Source organism: Protopterus annectens, chromosome 5.part0 (assembly GCF_019279795.1).
Source record: "Protopterus annectens isolate FY-2018-M chromosome 5.part0, PAN1.0, whole genome shotgun sequence".
NCBI lineage: Eukaryota > Metazoa > Chordata > Ceratodontiformes > Protopteridae > Protopterus > Protopterus annectens.
The window spans coordinates 1,991,386,603-1,991,393,870 of record NC_056735.1 but is presented as its reverse complement, the minus strand read 5'-3'; the positions used below and the strand labels follow the sequence as shown (position 1 = coordinate 1,991,393,870).

General features: G+C 41.7%; 1 pseudogene; it reads right to left on the bottom strand.

Moving 5' to 3' along the window:
- Nucleotides 1-1,108: 1,108 nt before the first annotated feature.
- Nucleotides 1,109-2,019, bottom strand: LOC122802439 (annotated as a pseudogene).
- Nucleotides 2,020-7,268: the final 5,249 nt, after the last annotated feature.

The following is a 7,268-nucleotide window of genomic DNA, read 5'->3' as shown; positions in this document are numbered from 1 at the left end:
GCTACTTTATTTCATGACTGCTCTGCTTCTTTGTTATGTTATTGACAAATCAAAAATGAGTTCACATAAGTAATTATCTATGTACATTATTTCCAGTGTGACAAATTCTTGGAAAAGAAGTACCTATGGATGGCAAGGATTACTCACCCTTCAAGAGAAATCATGACCGTTGTGTGGCCTGTTTCTAGAAAGCAAAATCAAATCCTACAAATCTGAACTGTACACCATTATAAAAGGGAATCTTTCTTGTCTAAACTATGCTTAAGTAGTTATATATGTTCCATATTTTTCATAAACAAAACAACCAGCATCTGATACATAAATTACATTAAAATCACCTGTCTTTTTTGTTGTTGTTCTTGTTGTTATGTAAAACTTATGACAAAAGACCAAGTTACTGATTGATATCTGCTTTTTTTCCTTAAATACAGTTACTAGTTATGCAAGCTAATTTACAAACTAGACTGCTGACTACAGTTGCAAGTTAAGTGGCTCTAAGATCACAAAGAGTTAAGGCTGCAGTTCCTCCCACACCATACTCCACCACATAAACAAAGCAGTACTGTCATAACATTGCCATGTGCTATTGTATGTGTGGTATCTTTAGTTATTTTTAAGTATATCCTTCCAGATTTGTAGCTGTGCAACTACTGTGCCATTTCTATTGATGATGTAGGCATTTCCAAAACAGAACAGAGACAGACAGTAGGCAAGGATTTTTAACCTTTCATTTTCATGTTCGCTTAACAATGAAAAAGTCTTTCACAACTACCTGTTTCCCAATGCCTTAATTTTAAAGGCAAAATCAGAAAAATAAAAGCTGCTTTTATATTTGCATTTTTTTTCATTTTGATACTTATACAGGTTTAAATATTTGGGAGTTAATTGTTTCAGAGCCATATTACCTTTAGGACAGGTTTCTCACAGAATAAAAATTTATTTTTAAGGCAGCATTTTACAGAGAAGGTCAAATTCTACAGAAGGATAAATGGAAGACTGTTCAATTCTTTTATACTGAACATGAATTGGCAAGTTTTCTGGGTTTTGCATCTGGAATATTCTGGACCTTCGGGCATGTACAGGATGAGCACACAGTTTCTGAAAGCCTCTATAGTTCCAGCCTGAAAACACTGTTGGAGAGGCTATAGATGACACAGTTACAAAAAACTGTTGCTTATGACAAACCAAGTTATTAAGAATGAAAGTGTTGTATTTTCCATTACCTTTGAGCTCTCCAGAAGAAAGTGTATGATATACGGAAACCATAGCACATAGAATACACTGGTAATCCAAAATAAGACCACTGCATAGTGGCTGTCAGGAGTTTTGCATACTCTTACCAGCATCAGCTGTAATGTGACTTGGAAATCATTCCCTTCTACCTTTTATCTCCTTAGTGTGCTGCTGACAGATTCTGAAAAATGTAAAAATAAGTAAAGCAGATCACTGAAGTAGCAGGAACATAAAGCAAGCATATGATAAAGCTTGTGAAGTGCAATCACTCAAAAATGTCGCCATGATAACCTGGCTTGCCTCAACCAAGGAAAGCAGGCAGAAAGATTAGACAGGAATATATCCAAATCAAAATAATGCAAATCCTCAGGCGGCATGGTGTGACCATTTGATTATGGGACAGAGGCTTTGTAATAGCAAGATAACAATCCACACTAATGCAAACAAGTCATGCTATTGAGAGAATTTTTACCACAGAAATTATATACCCAAAAATCTGGCAGGTCAGGGGCTCATGAATACCAGAAGAATAGAGGAGAGGAGACAGTGCAGGAAACACACAGATAAACAAAAAAGTCAGCATATGCCATGGTCAGTATAAAATAGCTGGTTGTGTAGTAGTGTAACAAGTGATGCACAATGAAAGACAAAAATTATGCTCAAATTTCCAGAAATAGTTAAGAAGGTTACAGTCTCAAAGACGCAGACATCCACTGGATTGTTGTGAATAAATGCAAAGGGGCAGAAATGATGCTCAGACACATTGACCAGGTTGCTGCTATTCATTGTGATGCTCTTTCCCTCAGTCTGCTGGGACGATTCATGACGATGCTTTTCCCCTCAGTTGGATGGGACTGATGCATGACGATGCTCTTCCCCTCAGTCGGCTGGGTCAATTCATGACGTTGCTCTTCCCCTCAGTTGGCTGGGACTGATTCATGAAGATGCTCTTCCCCTCAGTCTTCTGGGACGATTCATGACGATGCTTTTCCCCTCAGTTGGATGGGACTGATTCATGACGTTGCTCTTCCCCTCAGTTGGCTGGGACTGATTCATGACGATGCTCTTCCCCTCAGTCTGCTGGGACGATTCATGACAATGCTTTTCCCCTCAGTCGGCTGGGACTGATTCATGACGATGCTCTTCCCCTCAGTTGGCTGGGACTGATTCATGACAATGCTCTTCCCCTCAGTTGGCTGGGACTGATTCATGACAATGCTCTTCCCCTCAGTCGACTGGGACTGATTCATGAAGATGCTCTTCCCCTGTCTGCTGGGACTGACTCATGACATATGAGCAGGTGATACTGCAGCCTATACCACATGTATATCTGCCTGAGTAACTCTTCATTTTTTCACTAACATAACTGCTGCTGCTCCCATTTCAGAGTGATGCTCCATAAATTTTAATGCTTTCTAAGCATCAGTGCATCATGGACTCAGTCTAAAAAAAGACAGCGGCAAGATGGCGGCAAAGACAGTTACTGTTTAATAAGCAAATACAATGTATTTCTACCACAGAGGATCTCACTATATGGGAGTGATGAAAGGTGACCCAAAAGCTAATGGGCTTGTAGAAATAACCCAAACAGATGACAGTTGTCATCCCAGCAGAGAAAATTTAACATATAAGCTGCAGGACTATGGGTTTTCACACATAAATGAAAGTTTATAATTACATTCGTAGATGGACTCTACCCAGTAGGGCTAACCCAAGTAACAAAAATGCAGACAAGTAAATATTACTAAATCTGTTCCCTGATATCATGGCTATGATTTCCCTCACAAATCTGAATTTACATAAAAGAATTTGTATTTCTTATAAAGCATCTTTATGTTACTGAAACGGTGGGCTCTTTTCATTCAGGCGCTGCAGAGTTTGTTCTCAGAGCTTGTCTGCAAATCAATTCAAGTGAAGGTCATTTCACATATCATCTAGTGATGGATGACTGTAATGAATTATGAGTAATATAGAAACAACACATAAGCATGATGATTGACTATATTCTTCTCACTAAATTGTTATTCAAATTTTTGATTTGCACCAGTATTAAATAAATTAAAATGTATTTTGTCTTCTGCCTATATGATTACATCAGTTATCCTAGAAAAAAACATTTTCAGAAAGTTCTCAAAAAGGTAGCAATATAGAATGAATGATTATTGCTTTTTATAAATATCAATATAATAATGGAAAATAATTTTAAGCCCACCATGAAATTAATTTCATTGTTAAATGTGTCTTGATTCTATTGGGTATGGTGAGATCCATGCATTTGTTTACATGTTCGTACAGTGCATTGGTGTATGATTCTGTGGTCACGCAACTATTCTCCATTTGCATGGGTGCCGTGAAGTTAGCCACCTCTGCTTTTTAGGATCCCAAAGTTAGCTTTGGAGAAGTTTTTCATGGTGGTTACCTTTGTTGGTGGGGGGGGGTGGATTTCCAAGGTGATTAGTTTGTGGTCGGAGCTAACCAGGGAGGAGCGGACAACTGGTGTAGAGCAACAGTTACCCATGTTAGTAATGACGAGGTCAAGGATGTTGCTACCTCTAGTGGGGGTAAGAACGAGCTGGTCCAGGGTAGTGGAATTAATGAACTCCAGGAAACATTTGGCAAGTGTATTGGTACATGAGTAGTTTACCCAGTTAATGGAGGGGTAGTTGAAGTCGTCTCGTAAGAGAGTGTTACGTTGGACCCTAATATTCTCCAGGGTGCTTAGGAACATGGAGTGCGAGTCTTGGGACATGGTTGGGGACCTATAGCAAGCTATGACCTGAATCACTGTCTTACCCAGTGTTAGCTCCACCTGAAGTATCTCTGATGGGTTATGGGACCTATAGCAAGCTACGACCTGAATCACTGTCTTACCCAATGTTAGCTCCACCTGAAGTATCTCTGATGCATTATGTTGGGCTACCAGTCTATACGTGTGCGCATCCAGTGGCGTAACTATGAGAGGTGAAGTGAGGCAATTGCCTCAGGGCACCAAGCGGCAGGGGGCACTTTGGGCAGGGGCGGCTCATCCTATCGAACTGCAGCCCTCCCACTTAGAAAATAACAAAAAAAAAAAAATCTGTAAAACATAAAAACAGTGAGCGATCCCAGACTGCCTTACCAGCAGTCCTGATATGGACACATGGACATGGAGAACAGAGGAGGTGCGGACTGCTTCAGCCACAGTCAGGACCAATGAGGAGGACTGAGCTGCTCTCGTGGGACTTTTTCAGTGCGTGGGCTTCGGCTTCAGGTAGGTGTTTGAATTGTGGGCTTGCTTGCTGTTGTTCAGTCGCTTCTTCGTGGATCGGTCTGTTTGTTCGGGTGTGCGGATCAGTCTGTAGCTTGCTTGCTGTTCGGTCGGTCACTTGGTCTCGCGGATCATTCTGTGGCTTGCTGTTGGGTCGGTCGCTGGGCTAGGTAGGTGAAGGGCTGTGTGTTGATCGCTGGGTTTGCTTGGTCAGGTGTGTGTGTGTGTGTGTGTGTGTGTGTGTGTGTGTGTGTGTGTGTGTGTGTGTGTGTGTGTGTGTGTGTGTGTGTGTGTGTGTGTGTGTGTGTGTGTGTGTGTGTGTGTGTGTTTGTATGTGTGTGTCGGGGGGGGTCATTTCTCACTTGTGAAGTTCACAGGGGAAAGTTGAGCATTATTTTTTTTTTTACACACCTATTGGTTGGTTGTTAGAAAGGGATGGGAGTGGAACAGGACCTATAGCTATGGGTTTGGTGGCAGTGGGCAATTACACCACATATTCCTTTAGAATAGGAAGGACATATAATTTATTTGAGGAAGGTATATTTGTGGAAGTGTCACTTCCACAAATATACCTTCCTCAAATAAATGATTAAAAGAGCTAGGAGGTGGAACTCTAAGGTAGTTTTGAATTATATTCACTAGTCTAAAGAAGGAGGGGCAACAGTTTAAAAGGGGTATGAAGGAAAATTTTGTTAACAGGTTTATGGTGAGCTGTTTATGACATGCTGTTAATATGTTTGCTGTGGGAGTTTACCATAAAGCCAAGATTGTGTACAGAGGTGTTGTTGAAGCTTACTCAAATGCTCGTGAAGGAGATAAGCAGGTGAGCATGCTGGCCAGTTGTCTCTTGGTGCCATTATGTTGTTGGACTTTACTTGTTGTAAATAAAGCTGGATCACATTATCATTTTGGACTAAGGCTGACAGCAACTCATGAAAGTTGTTAAGCATGTCATTTGTGGGAAGGGGACAGCCCAGTGACAATATAAGCTCATGTGCCTTTGTTTTGATGTAACCTTCATCTATTAGATCTAATTTTTATATTTACTGTGTAGTACAAAGTTTACCTTCTAGTAAGTAGATATGAACTGCACTGCTCTGCTACATTTCTAATATATCTCGTTTTTCTTTAATAGTAAGTACATACAAATTGCATCATCTTCATTATACCCTACGACCTCTTAGTGCAAGCAATCTGGACAATGATTTAAATAAGGGGAGGGACAAAGGTAAAAGAACAGGGACAGATTTTAAATATTGTTCTTATTATAGGTTCATAGGTTCATACTAGGCTATCTGCCCTAGGGCATTTATAAGCCTAGCCAGAGTGTGTTTGGCTTTCGCCACCCATTTTAAATTAATTTTGCTATGCCCTTTTTCGAGGTTAGTATACTGTTCCACTGTCTAACAGTGACACAGAAGTGATACCCGGGGTAAACCTACGATCTCCCATCCATTCATCAAGATTCCTCTTGAAGAGAGTCAATGAGGGACTCTGCCTAACCTGGACTGGGATTTTATTCCAGAGTGAAGGGAGCCTCTGGGTTATGAATCTATCTCTCCAGCATGTCCTATTTATTTCAGTGCTGAGGTTCAAGTCTCTCGAGCACGTAGCTCGATCGGATTTGGATTTTCTGAGGTGCAGCATGTCCATTAATTCTGGGTTGGACATGGCTTTATACGTCAGGCACAGATCGCCTCTGAGCAGGCGGTATGCCACTGAGTAGAGCTGGAGTTTCTTTAACTGGGCAGCATATGGCATCTGTTTGAGCCCTATGATCCTCTTGGTGAGGTACTTTTGGGGTCTTTCCAGTTGCTGCAGGTGTCTGGTAAGGTACATCCCAAAAGGGGCATTGTACTCAATTATGGGCCTGATGAGGGATGAGTAAAGAGGCACGATGACCTCCCCTGATCTAGATGTGAATCTCTTCATGATTAGGTGGGCAATATAAAATGTTTTTATAACCACTTTGGCCACGTGGTTGTCAAATGAGAGATTGCTATCAACTTGGGTCCCCAGGTCCCTAATTACTTCTTCTGTACTTAATGGAGTACCACCTATGTGTTAATTTGTGGGCACTTTGTTTTTGCCAAAGGGGATGACTATACACTTTTTGGTGTTTAGCTTGAGGCCATGGCTCTGGCACCAGTTGTCTGTTTCTATGAGGCCCTTTTGGAGGATGCTTGTGTCGGCTGGAGAGTCGATTATGGTGCCCAGTTTGCAGTCATCTGCGAACTTAGTCAGCCACAGTCCTTCCATGTTGGCCTGTACCTCCAAGAAATATATACTGAACAAGAGAGGTCCCAGGACTGAGCCTTGGGGGACGCCACTTGTAACTGGTTTGGAGTCTGACATGGCTCCAGCAATTCTAACCATGTGGGTTCTGTCCTTGAACCAGTTTGCAACCCATCTAGTGACATAGGGGTTTATATTTAAGCTGGTGAGCTTATCTATAATGCCCGAGTGGGGTATTGTATCAAAGGCTTTTACGAGGTCCAGGTAGGCTGTGTGGACCACCTTCCCATCGTCAATGGCCTTGGTGACTGTTTCAAAGAAATCAACCAGGTTTAAGAGGCAGGATCTGCCCTTAACAAAGCCAAACTGGGTAGGATCCAGTGTCTGTAGGTCCCCAATATCTTTATTTATGAGGTCCATGATGATCCTTTCCATAGCTTTGCAGACCAAGCTAGTCAGGCTTATGGGGCGATAGTTTCCAGGATCCGTTGAGGCACCACCTTTGTGGAGAGGGACCACTGCTGCTGTACGCCACTCTTTGGGTACATATCCT